This window comes from Schistocerca serialis, chromosome 1, assembly GCF_023864345.2.
Source record: "Schistocerca serialis cubense isolate TAMUIC-IGC-003099 chromosome 1, iqSchSeri2.2, whole genome shotgun sequence".
Classification (NCBI taxonomy): domain Eukaryota; kingdom Metazoa; phylum Arthropoda; class Insecta; order Orthoptera; family Acrididae; genus Schistocerca; species Schistocerca serialis.
In genome coordinates this window covers 219,268,707-219,287,343 of record NC_064638.1, presented here as the reverse complement: position 1 = coordinate 219,287,343, position 18,637 = coordinate 219,268,707, and positions in this window count along the sequence as shown.

Here is an 18,637-nt window from a genome sequence, read left to right as displayed (position 1 = left end):
TCAGGCTGATGGCGATCTTATTTTGCAACGCAATGGGGTGATTTTCGTAGCTTTTCTCTAAGGTGTACCGTTCTTCATCAATGATATTTCCGTCCTTCAAAAAACTACAACGTATGTTACGAACAAAGATGCCATATGTCTGGTAAAACATCCGAGCAGAGGGGACGTGTTCACTGTCTAAAACTGTGTACTAACGTTTCGTCTCCATCTGCGAGAGACATCTTTAGACATAAAACTGGCATCAGCCTCTGACAGTCTGGACCGCAGATGGTGATGGGACGTTAGTAACAAATTTTGTGCATCCCCAAAGGCAACTGCATAGGTGTAGACAAATCGTGAAAGGCCAAAGGAGTATTAACAGACATAAACCTCGGCCATGAAAGCCTATGTATACTATAGAAGTCAGAACCACGACGGCAAGGCACGGCTGCACTCTATACAGTTCAAAACACTGGCCGCCTAGGATGGACAGTGGGTAATAACCTCCGTAACACTCCAGATCTACACTGCGCACCACAATTACATGTTCACTTTTTTCAAAACCTGTAAATGTCTTCCAATGCAACGCAAAAGTTTGAAATTTGCCTCAAAGTTGCCTACAACCTTCCTTCGTAACAGTGGAACTTTTTTCTAATATGAATGAAACATGCCATCTCTGACATTTTACAATTAATATCTCTGTTTCTCACAGACTGTCCCTTACCATTGTTTACTGCCGAGCCCCTGAAATGTTTAAAACGTTTTTTTTAAACGAACTAATATAATTACAATATTGCGATAGGACACAATAGCCCGCTTAAATAGGAGCACGTCGGACCACATGGCCAACCTGTCCAGCTGTATTTTTCTAAGTGATTACTCTTAGTAACTTTAATAGGTCCAATGTAGTCAAAGTGTAGATAATATTCAATGCAATTTTATGTAAGAAAATTGTCTTCAATTGATTTTACACTGGTAATATTCTTCGATATTTGATTTTTTCCCTTCCCAAACCGAGAACTTGTCTTCAGGTATTCAACTAAAACGATTGTAATATAAGTTTGAAATTATTACTTACAGGCCATTGCGGAACATATATATTTTGAAACATCAAATCCACGTATATCATCGAATGTAGTGATGGTTTTACTAGTCGTCGTTCTGTCGTTTTGTTTTCGAAGAAAAAAAAAGAAAACTGAAAGAGGCAATGTTTCTGCAGCAACTATGAGATTAGCAAAGATAGAAATAAAACGGAATGAAAGATCTGTTAGGGAAGTGAGCAGAGGATTTAACATACCTAGAAATACATTAGAGAGGTACTGCAACAAATCCAGGTAATTAGAACCTTCTGAAATGCCAGTAAAATTCTGGTACAGATTTGGCTTCGCAAAAAGATTCCAATTAACATATTACTTTGTTCTAAAGTGTTGTACTTAACATTTTAGCTACTTTCATAGTAAAATCACATATAATGGAAATACTGTATTAATGTAAGTTCGCCAATAACTTTCTGAAAGCTTTTTTATTCAAGGATTATTGTAATAGGACCTACATAGCTATAGTAAATCCTTGTTTCCTCGTATCTGAACCCTAAAAGACAACCTTGTTTGTAGAGTACCTTACTAAAGCTAGTGACATATACTTTGGCCTTTCACCAAAAGAAGTTCGACAATTTGTCTACACCTATTCTGTTGCCTGTTAACGCAAAATACCCAAATCTTGGACTGGCTGGGCCTGATTGGTTTTCAGGATTTCTGGAACGATATCCAACACTCTCCATCCTAACACTTCAGCAACTAGTTTGGCACGATGTAACAACTTCAACACGAACAACTGAGGCTTGGTTCCTGACAACCTGATAAATCAGAATGAGATTTTCACTCTGCAGCGGAGTGTGAGCTGATATGAAACTTCCTGGCAGATTAAAACTGTGTGCCGGACCGAAACTCGAACTCGGGACCTTTGCCTTTCGCGGGCAACTGCTCTAATAACCGAGCTACCCAAGCACGACTCACGCCCCGTCCTCACAGCTTTACTTCTGCCAGTACCTCGTCTCCTACCTTGAGACTTTACAGAAGCTCTCCTGCGACCCTCCTGCGAACCTGGTTCGCAGGAGAGCTTCTGTAAAGTCTGGAAGGTAGGAGACGAGGTACTGGCAGAAGTAAAGCTGTGAGGACGGGGCGTGAGTCGTGCTTGGGTAGTTCGGTTAGTGGAGCACTTGCCCGCGAAAGGCAAAGGTCCCGAGTTCGAGTCTCGGTCCGGCACACAGTTTTAATCTGCCAGGTAGTTTCAACCTGAGACTGAAACTGATGCCTGGTGACATCTGGACTGTAGATAAAACTGGAATCACGACAGTCGAAAGACCTGACAGAATAGTAGTTCTTTGTGATTACGTCAAATAGTGCGGGTAACATCTGCTGAAAGAGGATCACTTATGACTATGGCTTTGGCCATTGGTGCAACTGGGAACAGCGTGCCTCTATTTTGCATATTTCCTAGGCTTAACTTCAAGCTTTACTTCATCAGAGACCGTCATGTTTGCAGTGGTTGATGATGTTTGGTTTTGTGAGGCGCCCAACTGCGCGGTCATCTGCGCTCGTACGAAGTCCCAATTTTTACACTGTCAAATTTTTTCACAGTCCAATGTAACCACTGTCACAAATGATGATGATGATGATGATGATGAAATGATGAAGACAACACGAACACTTAGTCCCCGGGCAGAGAAAAATCCCCAACCCGGCCGGGAATCGGACACGGGACCCTGTGATCCAAAGACGGCAACGCTAGCCACTAGACCCATCCCTCAGTGTGACCGGCAGAAACTAGCTTCTTGAAAGATAAGCACCATTTTCTGTCATATGTTCGATGTTGCAAAGACCATGCTTGCTTGGCACTAATTGACAACCATAGTTCACATTTATCAGCTGAATTATTAGATTTTTGCAAGGAAAATGGTGTGACACTTTTGTCTTTCGCAGCTCACTGTACTCAAAAACTATAGCCCTTAGATCGAAGTGTTTACGGACCGTTTAAAAAGTCTGGAAACTCTGTGTGCAGTGCATGAATGACAGCAAACAAACAACCAGTGACGATTTAAGACCTCCAAAAGATTGTGAAAACTGCACTACCAAATCCGATTACGCCCAGAAACGTACAGGCCGGATTCAAAGTGACAGGCATCTCCCCTCTCAAACAGGGACGTCTTCTTCGCAGAGAGTGACTTTCTGCGTTTGTACTTAAGAGACAGACTTGATCCTAATGCTGTTGGTCGTCGTTTTATTGCTGAATCGGCCGGCCGTGGTGCCCAGCGCTTCTAAGCACTTCGGTCTGGAGCCACGCGGCTGCTACGGTCGCAGGTTTGAATCCTGCCTCGGGCATGGACGTTAAGTCCCATAGTGCTTAGAGCCATTTGAACCATTTGTTGTTGAATCTGGCCCTTCAACGGCTCAAGAACACAACGGTAGGCCTATTTTGTCGGTAACAACGCCTGGTAAGTAGAACGCCCTGTTATGTGGACAACTGTGGTTGCCAACGCCAGAAAGAGTCGGGCCGTTATAGTTCGCGGTCAAGAAGAAAGACAGTAAAAGAAACGAAGAAGAACTGCAGACACTCCAGTGAAAGACACATTACAACACAAACAACAAGCTCCAAAGAGAGAAAGTAAAACACTTTAGAGAGAATACTAATGTTCTGCACAAAAGTAGCTTATAGAGCTCCTCAAATAAAGCTCAAAAAGAAAGTAGACATTCGTAAGAAGGTTCTTCAAGATAGAGAATATGAAGACGAGGATGTCTTAAACGATTTTCTCACAGCAATCCAGGTGATGAAAGGATTCAATGTACACGTCGCAAGCGGTGGGCACATCCGTCATGTGTATAAAAAATGACACCAAAGGGCTTTTTTGATGAATTTTTTGTACTGTAAAGATTCTATCGGAAAATGAGACGAAGACTGATTAAACTTCTGGACATGGTTTTCTGTTAAGCTACTAGCACAACAATGATAACACAATTTAGGATTGTCGTTTTTATCACAAAGCTGTGAGAATTTACCTCAAAATAAACAGTGAGTATTAAAGTCGATATATTTTCGTTCAAATAACAAATTTCGTAAATAGTTTATGAAAAAATCTTGTGGGTCGCTTTGGCCCAACTGCTGGGCCAACTTACCCCATGGGTGGGGTAGGTTGGCCCAAGTGATATTACTGAACTAAATATTATTTTTATATTTAGACAGTCAGTAATTAGTCGTAAAAGTGGTGAAATTTTGCACCAATGTTTTCACATAAAAAGGGCACTGGAAACATTCAAAACACATACTGAAAAAAAAAATCGAGAAAAATGTGGGCCAACCTGGCCCGGTCTCCACGAAACGAGATGGTCTGGTTGAAGCGCTAAGTAGCCGCTCCCGGCCCACTTTGTAGCGGATGTCCTCTGACCGAACGGACTACGGTAATTATTTTCTGTATGTTGTCCATATCACATAAAAACTTTTACCGCGCTACGTCCTCTCGGGACAGCTCGGTATTTTAGGACTAGCTGGGATGTCACTCCGCCAACGAGCCCGGCTGGCGAGGCGGTTGAACGGGTGCTTGAAATGCAGCGCCGTCTCTCCGAGCGCACAAAAAAGACGGAGGGCAGGACACTCAATTCTACTTATGACGCCGGGCCGGCGCACGCGGCGGCTGGGCTGGTTATTTTTAAGGGGCCTCTCCGTTTTAGGACAAGCCGGCGCGCGCTCGCGTTGCAGGTGCCTGTACAAAGGAAAAGCGTCGATCGTTCGCGGCAGCCAGAGGAGGAGGGCGCTCTTTGAAAGACAAAGTAGGTAGGCTTGCGACAGCGTGCGCTACCTAATGTGTTCCAAAACGCCGCACGTAATAATGGGATTTTTTCCGGGGCTGATACCGCGGGTTCTATAGGCGACAGAAAAGTCGGGTCAAGTGTTTTGGACATTCCTTGGGCTAGGTACGGTTTGTATACCCAACAGAAGGATCGTCTAATGGTAACTATCCTACAGTACAAGCTCAGAGTGTGAGTATCACACTTTTCCTCCAGCTTGGGCAAATGGAGCAAATCTGTCGGTCTTTTTTGCATTTCGTATGGTCTACGATCGGCCTTAATGGCTAATAGAGGCTTCACTTTCTTCATGGGCAGTTCCTGAGAAAACCCGATAAACATGGGACTTTGGGTACCAAACCCGATCCGCGAATTCCAAGACGATTATCCACAGCCAATATCTGCAATTTTTACGATATATTCCTAAGTCCCCGAGCTCAAACAGCTTTTAAAATTTCCTGGTGTCTTTATCCTTTTCCGAGATACAGAGGTTCAAATTTACCCTACTTGTGAACGTAAAGTCGGGTATGACGCGAAAACATAGTTTATAAAGTGGCATGTCACGGAGAAATACGCTGTAGAGGGTCTCCGTCATCATCAGAAGTGTTCTGGGAACCCCATGTTGTAGTGCTGAACCGCTTGAAAAACGTTTGAGCACATAAATAGTGGTAGGGGTGTAAAATTATGTAGTTTCGCGTTATTTCAATGCGACATAAGTACACTGTTAAAATTTTACTGGCCCTTAAAATTTTTTCTCGTATGGCTGAGACATCCTGTTGCAATAGGGAAAATAAGGAAATCAGAGGAGAAATGCACCTACTGGATCACAGAAAAGGCGACTTGCTCCTGTTTAAAAAAAGTCTCTCGCTGGTGAGGGGGGGGGGGGGGGGGGAGGTGCCTCATTTTACCTTCCTCAGCACCTTTAAAAATTTTCCCAAAACTTTTGGCTTGCAAATATAGTCGTGCTTTTTTATGCTGAGATAGAATGAGACCGCGACAGCGGGAAAGAGACGCAAAAGTAATAAATACAGGAAAATAGTAGAAATGGCAAAGGATAAAATGGCAGTGTGTGAGAAAGAGAGACCCAGTGCAGTGGAACACAGGTGAGAATGACAGAACAGTACTGGTGGAAGAGAGAAGACACCAATGCCAGTGGGAGAGGACTAAAGAGAAGGAGAATGTAGAAGTAGGACAGAGCCAGTGATAATGAGAGACAGTGTGTATGACAATGGCAACTATGAAGAGAGGGATAATGACAGTGAGGTGAGACAGCAGCAGTGGGAAGGAAGGAATGAGATGGTAGCAGTAAGAGAGAGCAAGAGGGAGACAGTGAAAGTGAGAAGAGACAGTATTAGTAAGACAGAACGAAGGAGACTGTGGCTGTGACAGAAAACAGTGACAGTTAGAGAGAGACAAAGGGATAATGACAATGAGTTGGGCTGAATGACTGAGTGAGAACGGACAATGTGAAAATGATGGGCAAGAGTGACTTACTAGCCGGAGTGAGAGTATTTCCGATCGTACCGCGTATTACACTTTCTTCCAGTTGCATTCGCGTATGAAACAAGAGAAAAATGATTTCTCACATACCTCTCTGCACGCTGTAATTACCTTAGTCTTCGCCGTACCTGCTTGAGTGATAAGTAAGGAGTTCTACAATACGTGTTCCTGGTTCCCGAAACAGGATTTCGCCGGATGATTGGTGTCTGTTTTCAAGTGCCTACCAGTAGAGGATTTTCTACATCTCCGTGACACTCTTCCAAGGGGTCAAACAAACCTGTGACAATTCCTGATGCCCTTCTTTGTATGCGTTCAATGTCCCCCATTAGTCAATTTTCTATGTGTCCCATACATTTGAAAAATATTCGAGAATGAAAAAAAAATGTTCAAATGTGTGTGAAAACGTACGGGACTTAACTGCTAAGGTCATCAGTCCCTAAGCTTACACACTACTTAACCTAAATTATCCCAAGGACAAACCCATACACCCATACCCGTGGGAGGACTCGAACCTCCGCCGGGACCAGCCGCACAGTCCATGACTGCTGCGCCTGAGACCGCTCGGCTCATCCCGCGCGGCTATTCGAAAATGAATTATATTGATTTTTGTGAACAACTGAATTTTCCCAGTATTCCACCAATCCATCAAAGAACTGAAGCCTGCTACTTATTATACCTGCGTCTGAGCCTAGATGATCATTTCTTATTCTTACAAATTGTTACAGCCAGATATTTGTATTAGATCAGTACTTCCGTTGCGATTCGTTTATATTATAGTCATATTTTAGTACGTTTTTGATTTTTGTGAAGTGCAGAAACTGACACTTCGGAATGTTAAAAGTAAGTTGTCAGTCAGAATGAAGTTTCCAGTTCCTAGCGGAGTGTGCATTAACATGAAACTTCCAGGTAGGTTAAAATTGTGCACACAATTCCAGGAGTGCTATTCCTGCAAGACTCATAGCATAGCTTCTGTGAAGTTGGGAAGGCAGGAGGTGAGGTACCCGCGGAAGTACAGCTGTGAGGTCGTGTTTGGGTAGCTCAGTTGGTAGAGAACTTGCCGGTGAAAGGCTAAGTTTCCGACTTTGAGTCCCTCTCCGGTACACAGTTTTAATCTGTCAGTAAGTTTTCAATATTTGCACGCTATTTGAAATCTTATCCACAAGTGACTGAATATTTGTGCCGCTACTTTTTAGTCAGTAGCTCAGGAAAGATAATGAATGGTTTGTTAGGTGACTATGTTGTCTGCCAGGTCATTAATATAAAACAGGAGCATCAATGGTACCAACACACTTCACTGGGGCACACCTGAAGTTTCTTCTACATTAGTCGACGACTGTCCATCCAAGATAACATGCAGCGTCGTCCCTACCAACGAATTCCAAATTCACTCATCCCAACATAAGTTCGTACTTTCGTAGTAAACGTAGGCGTCGTACTGTGTTAAAGCTTCTTGAAAGTATTGCTACTTGACTGTACAATTCATCGCTTTTAGGACGTCACGTGAAAAATATGCAAATTGAGTTTTGCATGACCTGCGATCATGTAGATGCATGTCAAAGATATTGATTGGATGGTAGTTTCGTGGCTGACTTCCGGTATCCTTCTTGTAGACGGGTGTGTCCTTTCTTCCAACTACTGGACAGGTTTTTTTGCTTGCGAGGTCTACGGCATGTTGTGGCTGAAAGAGGCGCTGAATCAACCACAAATTCCGTACAGAATCTGATAGGAATTCCATCTGGCCGCGGAGCTTCGTTCAATTCTAGCGATTTCATCTGTTGTTTTACGTCAATGACTCTAACACCTGTATCACTCATCTTGCAGTGGAACGATAACTAAAGTGGGTCAGTAATCGTCGAACTTCCTTTGTAAAGAAAAATTTGAAAACGCAGTTCTGCGTTTCTGTTCTTGATGTCATACCTGTACTACAGCGATCATATTTAACAGTATAACAATAAAAGACATTCCAAATAATAATTTATTTATGAAATTTATTAACAAATAAGTTAATAATTGATAAATACATATAAAAATAAATAAATAAATATTGCGTTCTGTACGGCGATTTTCTGTTATAATTCTGCTTTTGCTTTACTACCCTCAATTTCACTTCCTGTGCCATCCACAAGTGTCCGGAAATTAAGGTTCAAAATGGTTCAAATGGCTCTGAGCACTATGGGACTTAATTTCTGAGGTCATCAGTCCCCTAGAACTTATAACTACTTAAACGTAACCAACCTAAGGACATCACACACACCCATGCCCGAGGCAGGATTCGAACCTGCGACCTTAGCAGTGGCGCGGTTCCAGACTGTAGCGCCTAGAACCGCTAGGCCAACCTGGCCGGCGGAAATCAAGGGCTTTACATATGTAAGTTTGTAAACTTTAGTGGTGGATTCCGTTGGAGACTGAAATCTCTAGGCTGATAGACGACATCGTTCTTTTTCACATTTTTTCTTACAAAAGCTAAGTTTCGACCTTACTGCTGGGTTCTTCCTCGGCTAAGCGGGAACACCAGGAAATTCTCCTATAATATTTTAACCTTCTCATACGACCAGAATTTTTTTCGCGTCAAGGAACCCCAGGTTAATACCCATCGCCATGAAGGTACGCGCTGAGTTCCAAGCTCCGGTGTGAATGCAGTGTTGGCAAAGAGGGCTGGGACTATTTTACAGCCGCCTTTTTTCTCCTCTCTGCCGTAACGGGTGCTCGCCGCTGTGAAAGTAGCGGCATCCATCAGCTCGGGCACCGGTCGTCTTCCTCGCGCCCATTTTATCTCCTGCAGTCGCTGGCCGGCAATTTGTTTTGTCGGCTCGCACACACGCATCCGAAAGAGGCAGTCGGCCGGCCCGGCTGAGAGAGTGCGATGTTATTAAACGCGCACGCGCGCTAATTTATGCAGCTTGACGGGTAGCGCTTTCAGCGATCCGCATAATAAACGTTGATAGCGCGTCGGCAGGGAAGGTGATTGAATAATCTGGTGCCGTTCCTCTCCACCTGTTCCGAATACATTGCGCACTGGCGCGATTCCCAGCGCACACTGAAAGGAAAAGAGAGAGAGAGAGAAATACGCAGACAGAGCGAAAGATAATTCCATGTCTGTCACGTCTTCCCTCTTTTTGTGGCCATCTCTTTCCTAACACGAAGGATCTGCAATTAACTCGCCAACAAAAAGAAACGCAATCTTGCTGTTCGAACACGGTGAGCCTCTTACTCTAGCTGTGTTTACTTAAACACCCCAACATTTGTCACGCTGCCAGCACCATAAAGAAATCATCTGGAAAGCATGTGTTCATGAAATACAGTTACAAAAGAAAATAATTTAAGTTCTACAACAATACAAGCACACTCGCAGCAAAACATAAGTGCAGGATTCTCGAACAAGAATGAGGTTTGGCAAAGAATCTTTCGGCTGGTTTGTTACGCTCCTCTATCTCGTACAACTTTTTAGTTAATCTTTTAATCTCTGCTCTATACATACAGTTTCACGAGATTCTTCTTCAGTTACATCTGAAAATAAACTAAGAGCCAAAGAAATTGGTACACCTGCCTAATATCGTGTAGGGTCCCGGCGAGCACGCAGAACTGCGGCAACATGATGTGGCATGGACTCGACTACTTCTGAAATAGTGTTGGAGGGAACTGACATCACGAATCCTGCAGTGCAGTCCATAAATCATAAGAGTACGAGGGGATGGAGACCTCTTCTGAACAGGACGGTACAAGTCATCCCAGATATGCTCAATAATGTTCATGTCTGGGGAGTTTGGTGGGCAGCGGACGTGTTTAAACTCAGAAGAATTTCCCCGGAGCCACTTTGGACGTGTGAGGTGTTGAATTGTCCTCCTGGAATTGCCCAGGTCCGTCGCAATGCGCAATGTACATGAATGGATGCAAGTGATCAGACAGGATGCTTACGTACGTGTTACCTGTCAGAGTCGTATCTAGACGTATCAGGGGTCCAGTTTCTCTCCAACTGCAGACGCCTCGCACCATTACAGAGCCTCCACCAGATTTAACAGTCCCCTTGTTGACATGCAGGTTCCATGGATTCATGAGGTTGTCTCTATATCTGTACACGTCCACCCGCTCGATACAATTTGAAACGAGACTCCTCCGACCAGACGACATGTTTCAAGTCATCAACAGTCCAGCGTCAGTGTTGATGGGCCAGGCGATGCGTAAACCCTTGTGTCGTGCAGTCATCAGGGGTATACGAGTGGGCCTGTGGCTGCGAAAGCCCACGCCGATCATGTTTCGTTGAATCGTTCGCACACTGACACTTTTTGATGGGCCAGCATTGAAATCTGCAGCAATTTGCGAAAGGGTCGACGTTGGTAACGTTCTTGGAGGATCTTTCTCCAGTCGCAGCCATGTCGGAGAATTGATATTTTACCGGATTCCTGAGGTCCAATGTACACTCGTGAAATGGTAGTATGGGAAAATCCGCACTTCATCTCTACCTCGGAGACGCTGTGTGCCATCGCTCGTGCACCGACTATAACACAACGTTTAAAATCACTTAAATCTTGATAACCTGCCATTGTAGCAGGAGTAACCGATCTAACAACTGCACCAGACACTTGTCTTGTATAGGCACTGCCCACCGCTGCGTCGTATTCTGCCTGTTTACATGTCTCTGTATTTGAATATCATTGCCTGTACCAGTTCCTTTGGCGTTTCAGTGTATCTTCTAGTAGCAGTCTACCATAAGTCTTTCGGAGAGTGAAGTTTTCCCGACGATTAAAAAATGCGCAGGTCATTTCGTTTTCTAGAGCGTCCGTCGAACAGACATACAAAACTACACCCTGCATTACTGACGACAGTCTTAGTATGAAAGCTTTTCGACCGGATGACATACCTTCTGGTAAACATTCCGGGATGTAAGGTCGTGGTCCATGAAACTCTTCAGCTCCTAACGTTTCGTCCAGAGCTGCGCTGGACATCTTCAGAGGGGTGTTTCTCCTCCGGTGAGTCTTGCCGACTGACGGGTCGGACGTCTGAGAGCGACTTATATATCGTAGAAAGTGGGCGTGACCAGAGTTATACGTGATATGCAGAGATAGTCTTTGTCAGAGATAAAACTTAACTATCGATCGTAATCTCGTCACGGATAAAACTGTCTAGCAATTCTGTAGTGCTACTGTCCAAATATCACTAAGTTTCATGGTCTCTTCTTTCCGATTAAAATTATCCCTATGTTTATATATTTCAATTGCTTCTCTACAAAGCCGTGGGTAATAGTTCGTCGTCGTAGATAAAATTTTTGTTTCGGAAAACTTATTGAAGACTGAAGCTATGTGTCCTAGACTCTATGGCCTACCCAAGGTACATAAGAAGGACCTTCCTCTGAGACCGATTGTTAGTGCTATCAATTCTCCTACGTACGAAATAGCAAGATATCTAACAACTCGTTTACAACCATATATTGGAAAAACTGACTCATATATAAAGGACTCACGTCATTTTATAGAGAAAATGGAAGGTTTAATTCTGACTCCTGAAGATATTTTAGTAAGTTTCGATGTAGTATCTTTATTTACTATGATTCCAGTTAATGAAGTTATAGATTTTATAACGGATATTTTTCCAGAAGATCTGACTGCTCTTTTCAGACATTGTCTTACTTCCAGTCATTTCCAGAGGAATAATGAATTTTATGAACAACTTAATGGCGTAGCAATGGGTAACCCATTGGGTCCTGCAGTAGCTAATTTCTACATGGAGAAATTCGAACAGTCAGCCTTGGAAAAAGCAGATAAGAAACCATCTCGCTGGTATCGGTATGTAGACGATACATTTGTGGTCTGGCCACATGATAGAGAAGCCTTAGGCGAATTTTTTGATTACCTTAATAATATAAATCCAAGAATCCAGTTTACCATGGAGAGAGAAAATGATAACAAAATACCGTTTTTGGATGTTTTAGTTATGAGACAGACGGATGGAAGATTGAAACAACAGATTTTTAGAAAAATAACGCACACAGACAGATACTTACATAAAAACTCTAACCACCATCCAAAACCAAAGAGAGGTGTGATTGCAAGTCTCGTTGACAGAGCCAGACGGATTTGCACGCCGGAATAATCTAGACGACGAATTAAAACATCTGAAGCACGCTTCTGAGAAAAATGGCTACTCAAAGAAAGAAGTAAGCAGAATTCTGCACCCAAACAACAAAAAGCTTAAGGACAAGTCCGAAAAACGATGGAAGAATACAGTCTCTCTCCCTTTTATAAAGGAAGTAACGGATCAGATTGGAAAGATTTTAAGTAAACATGATATTAGACCTGTTTTTAGACCAACGAAGAAAATTTGCCACGTTCTTCGCTCTGTAAAAGATAAACGCGCTCCTCTATCAGCCAGTGGCGTATGTAAAATTCCGTGTACATGTGGTAAAGTTTATGTTGGAACAACAAAAAGAAGCGTAAATACACGGTTAAAAGAACACAGAAGTCTTTGCCGATTAGGAAAAACAGATAAATCGGCTGTAGCAGAACACGCTTTTCAGCCAGGAAATCATCAAGTGAAGTTTTCCGAAACAAAAATTTTATCTACGACGACGAACTATTACCCACGGCTTTGTAGAGAAGCAATTGAAATATATAAACATAGGGATAATTTTAATCGGAAAGAAGAGACCATGAAACACAGTGATATTTGGACAGTAGCACTACAGAATTGATAGACAGTTTTATCCGTGACGAGATTACGATCGATAGTTAAGATTTATCTCTGACAAAGATTATCTCTGCATATCACGTGTAACTCTGGTCATGCCCACTTTCTACGATATATAAGTCGCTCTCAGACGTCCTACCCGTACCCCCACCCTCACCTACCTTGGCCTCACCATTGACCGTCACCTCAACTGGATCCCTCATCTCCGCTCCATCCAATCCAAAGCCCACAACCGCCTCCGACTCCTCAAACTCCTCTCTGGCCAGACATGGGAGTTGCACCCCTCTACCATCCTCCACACCTACAAATCCTTAATCCATCCCATCCTCTGTTATGCCAGTCCTGCCTGGATATCTGCCCCCCCCCCCAAATTCTATAAGTCCCTCAAGATCCTTGAGCGTCATGCACTCCGCCCCGCCTTCCGTATACGCCTCCCGTCCCCCATGCGGATCCTCTATGACCTCATTCCTTTCCCCCATCTGCTCCTATTCCTCGAACATATCCGCATCCTCTACACCTCCCGCCGTCTTGAACCCCCCTCACCCCCTGGTTGCTCCTCTCCTCTGCCATCCCCACCCCCTGCCACGTCTTCACCGTTGTGTTCCCCCTACCCTCCATCTCTACACCCTACATCTTCTTTCCCAAGGTGGCTTCCATCAACTCCCCCTCCCGGATGATGCCCTCTCTCCCTCCATTTATCCCTCCTATCAACTCTGATCCTCACTCCCCCTCCTTTCCTCTGTCCTTTCCCTGGGCTCGCTCTTCCCCCCTTCTGTCCTGTTTTCTCCCCACTAAACCTCTCCCTACCTCCCTTCTCCCCCCCCCCCCCCCGAGTCCTTTTGTATTCCCCTCCTCTGCCTACCCCACTCCCTGTCTACATCTACATCTACATCTACATTGATACTCCGCAAGCCACCCAACGGTGTGTGGCGGAGGGCACTTTACGTGCCACTGACATTACCTCCCTTTCCTGTTCCAGTCGCGTATGGTTCGCGGGAAGAACGACTGTCTGAAAGCCTCCGTGCGCGCTCTAATCTCTCTAATTTTACATTCGTGATCTCCTCGGGAGGTATAAGTAGGGGGAAGCAATATATTCGATACCTCATCCAGAAACGCACCCTCTCGAAACCTGGCGAGCAAGCTACACCGCGATGCAGAGCGCCTCTCTTGCAGAGTCTGCCACTTGAGTTTATTAAACATCTCCGTAACGCTATCACGGTTACCAAATAACCCGGTGACGAAACGCGCCGCTCTTCTTTGGATCTTCTCTATCTCCTCCGTCAACCCGACCTGGTACGGATCCCACACTGATGAGCAATACTCAAGTATAGGTCGAACGAGTGTTTTGTAAGCCACCTCCTTTGTTGATGGACTACATTTTCTAAGCACTCTCCCAATGAATCTCAACCTGGTACCCGCCTTACCAACAATTAATTTTATATGATCATTCCACTTCAAATCGTTCCGTACGCACACTCCCAGATATTTTACAGAAGTAACTGCTACCAGTGTTTGTCCCGCTATCATATAATCATACAATAAAGGATCCTTCTTTCTGTGTATTCGCAATACATTACATTTGTCTATGTTAAGGGTCAGTTGCCACTCCCTGCACCAAGTGCCTATCCGCTGCAGATCTTCCTGTATTTCGCTACAATTTTCTAATGCAGCAACTTCTCTGTATACTACAGCATCATCCGCGAAAAGCCGCATGGAACTTCCGACACTATCTACTAGGTCATTTATATATATTGTGAAAAGCAATGGTCCCATAACACTCCCCTGTGGCACGCCAGAGGTTACTTTAACGTCTGTAGACGTCTCTCCATTGATAACAACATGCTGTGTTCTGTCACGTCTGCCCAGCGCCCCCCACCCCTCTTACGGGTCCTCATCCTCCATCAGCTCCTTTCCCGGCTCCCCCCTTCTTTATTTTCCCATCATCTGTCCAGTTTCCCCCCACCTGCTCTCGGCTGTGGTATGTCACATTTGCCAACTTTTTAGTGCATTGTTCCAGTGACTGTTCAGTGTTGTTCGTCTTTCTCGTGTTGCGAACAGAAACCATGCTGTCGCTGGGTGTGAATTTTACGTCTTTTGCGAACAGAAACCAGACTGTCGCCGTGTTTTTTTTAATTGTCTGTCTATTGTTTTACCTGTCTGCTTTGTATGTATTTTCTTAGCGTCATCATCCCTCTGTTCTTTGTTTTAAGTTCCACGATATCTTTTCGCCATGTTACTCTTTAAGTCTCCGATTTTATCGCCTGTTTTTATTGTTTGTTCTCTTCATCTTTCTAACAAAGTCTGTAGGCTGAAGAGCGGCATACTAAGCTGCTGCCAGCCCGCCCCCTTCGGGGGGAATTGAAATTCAATAACGGAAAAAAAAGGTCCGACCCGTCAGTCGGCAAGACTCACCGGAGGAGAAACACCCCTCTGAAGATGTCCAGCGCAGCTCTGGACGAAACGTTAGGAGCTGAAGAGTTTCATGGACCACGACCTTACATCCCGGAAGGTTTACCAGAAGATATGACTACAGTCTGTTGTAGAATTTTGGAACGTGTTAGATGCTCGCTTATTATGCCACTTATGGATACCGAAAATCTCCTCCGTAGGAATCTACACGGATCCCAATAACAACACTCCTGTGATACCCAGCTCACTCTGTTCGTCCCCGAGACCCACAGAATAGTATGAGCCCACACCAAGATTGATGCTGTTGACCTTGGCTTCAAAAATGGTTCAAATGGGTCTGAGCACTATGGGACTTAACTTCTGAGGTCATCAGTCCCGTAGAACTTGGAACTACTTAAACCTAACTAACCTAAGGACATCACACACATCCATGCCCAAGGCAGGATTCGAACCTGCGACCGTAGCGGTCGCGCGGTTCCAGACTGTAGCGCCTAGAACCGCTCGGCCACTCTGGCCGGCTCCTTGGCTTCCGAAAGGAGTTGAATACAGTTCCGCACTGCCATCTAATGAGCAAAATAAGAGCTTACGAAATACCAGAGCATTCTGTGTGACACAATTAAAGAGTTTCTAGTAAACAGAACGCAACATGTGATTCCCATCGGAGAAACATCTTTAGATGTGAAGACATTTTCTGGTGTACCCCAATGGAGTGTTATAGGATCATAAATTTTCATAATATACTGTATATAAGCGATTTAGTGGTTAACGTCGGAAGTTCAACGAGGCTTTCCGCCCATGATGCCGTCGTATACAGAAAAATCACAACGCTAGAAAGTTGTAGCGAAACGCAGGAAGACCTGCAGAGGTTCGCTACTTGATGCAGGATTAGCAGTTCACAGTCCACGTAAAGAAATGTAACGTATTGCTTATAAATAGGCAGGTACATCCACTATCGTATTATTGCACGATGGCAGAACAATCACTAGAATCGGTAAGAACGATTTAAATATCTAGGAGCGATTTAGAGTGGAGCGACCACATACGACTTATCCCAGGTAAGGCACATGCGAACCACATTCATTGGGAGAATCTTCAGAAAGAATATCAGATTTCTGTCCAAATCTCAGAGGTCCGTGGAATAAAATTCATGTAAACGTATATCCCCAGAAGTGATAATGCATTATTTCGGTACAACAAACATCAGTTTCTCACAAAATATATTGCATGCACTTAATCAGGAGTAAGTAATCACAAAAGTCAGTTTTTCTTATATTTATTCTCTGTTACATCACGTCGATACAATCACATTTTATTTGAGTGTTCTAACAGTGGTAAGATTTTGTGTTTCCTCAAACATTTTATTTTTATTTTGAGTGATCGTATACGCTCTTTTAATTCGAAGGTCTTATGTTTCTGTACTTGTCTGTCAGAAAACGTGTGTTTAATGGCTTTACAGATTTCGTTTTCCGCGTTTGTGTAAAACACACCTATAAAATCGTTTTCTTTTACGATTCTGATCTGTGAAACAAATTTTCTTTTTTAAATATGTGCTGTTTTCCATATATAACTTCTGACTGTGTAGTTCCTTATGATTTTAAGATGATTCAAGTTTCTTATAATTTCTTACAGCTATAGAACTTCAAAATTTTGTCTGTCTTCTCTTTGATATATCTTATCTCTATTCTTATTTATCTGTTTTTAATGGTTCGTACCCTTATTGGATACATTAGCGCAGATTTTTCATCGGCTGTTGGTGTTAGGTTGTATCTGACACGATTTAAATTCTCCAATTTCCTTTCTAGACTGCTGTCGCATACGAGTCTGACTTCTAGCTTCCATTAAATATGTTAATTGATTACCTCTTTAATGTAATATTTTTATTTTAATACTTGTTTTAGTAACATGTAACGATGAAACGTGTCTTATAAGGTGCATTTTTCACCATCAACCGTAAAGGTAATTATTTCACTTATAATTATTTCACTTAATTGCATGAATCTTTAACGATTTGATACGTAACTGAAAATTTGATATATTATTACGTTAGGCTGATTAATCTGACACAACGTTTTAGTGATACATCAGAAATTCAGGTGATGTAAACTGGGAAAGTCTTAACTGGACTAGATATTCAGAGTCAATGAATGGAAAAAAATGAAGCCTTAACTCGATTTAGAAAAAAATTGCTTCGTCTAAGACGAGCGGTATAAGTAGACGTCGTTGATCACAGGCAATATGCACGTCTTTCACAAGCTAAAGTGCGCGAATGCAGCAGAAAATGCAAATTATAGCGTCAGAACTTGAGAGTGGAATCAAATGTCAGAGTGCATAATGAAGTGGTCTGCGGTGGCCGACACTTTTGCACGATTTCATTAACCTGTTAGACACGTTATGCATTTCTAATGAGGTAATGTCCAGTTAAATTCTTGAACGAATAGTTTCACCTTAACCCTAGCATATTGGACGTAATTACCACGCCATGAACTGCTTCCACGCTGTGGAAGACTCAAACCAGGACTCAGAGTGCCCGTAACCTGTATTGCAAAAATATCAGTGGATCATGAAACGAGTGTTGTGAGACAGGAAAGTAATTGTCGGAAGCGAAAATTTAGCTGTTTATTGATATAACTTACACCTTACAGCAACGACTTAAGCTGATAGAAATTGTTCCATGTTATCACATCATCAGTCTCAATAAATGTGATGATAGAGAATCATTCTTGGTTACCTGAACGGCTTATTGGTGTGGGTTATCATCATATTAAGTGTCTTTATGCCTGAACACCAAATTCGGCATTGGAGTATTATGCATGAGGCGCCGCTTTGGTCTGTCGATCTCAGTGTGTAATATACGAGGGTTGGAACTTAAATAGTGGCAACTATTTATTTACAACTGATACAAAAGAGTTCCATGTTTGCACCTGTTACTGTCACCAGCGTTGTGTAGAACCCGTTGCCTTCGATGTGGAAGGCGTAGTGTACCGTTAGCAGAGCCTCTTCCGTTGATGGTGCGAATTGAGGTGGTCTACTGACTGTCGAATCTCTGGAACAGTTCTGAAGCGAATGCCACCAAGTGGTTCCTTCATCTTCTGAATCAAATCAAAGTCGCAAGGACTTAAGTCCGGGGAGTATGGTGGATGGTGCAGTACTTCCCAATCCCATCGACCGAACAGAGCAGCCATGGCTTGCGCTGTATACGGCCGCGCATTGTCGTGCAAAATGATGGGTGG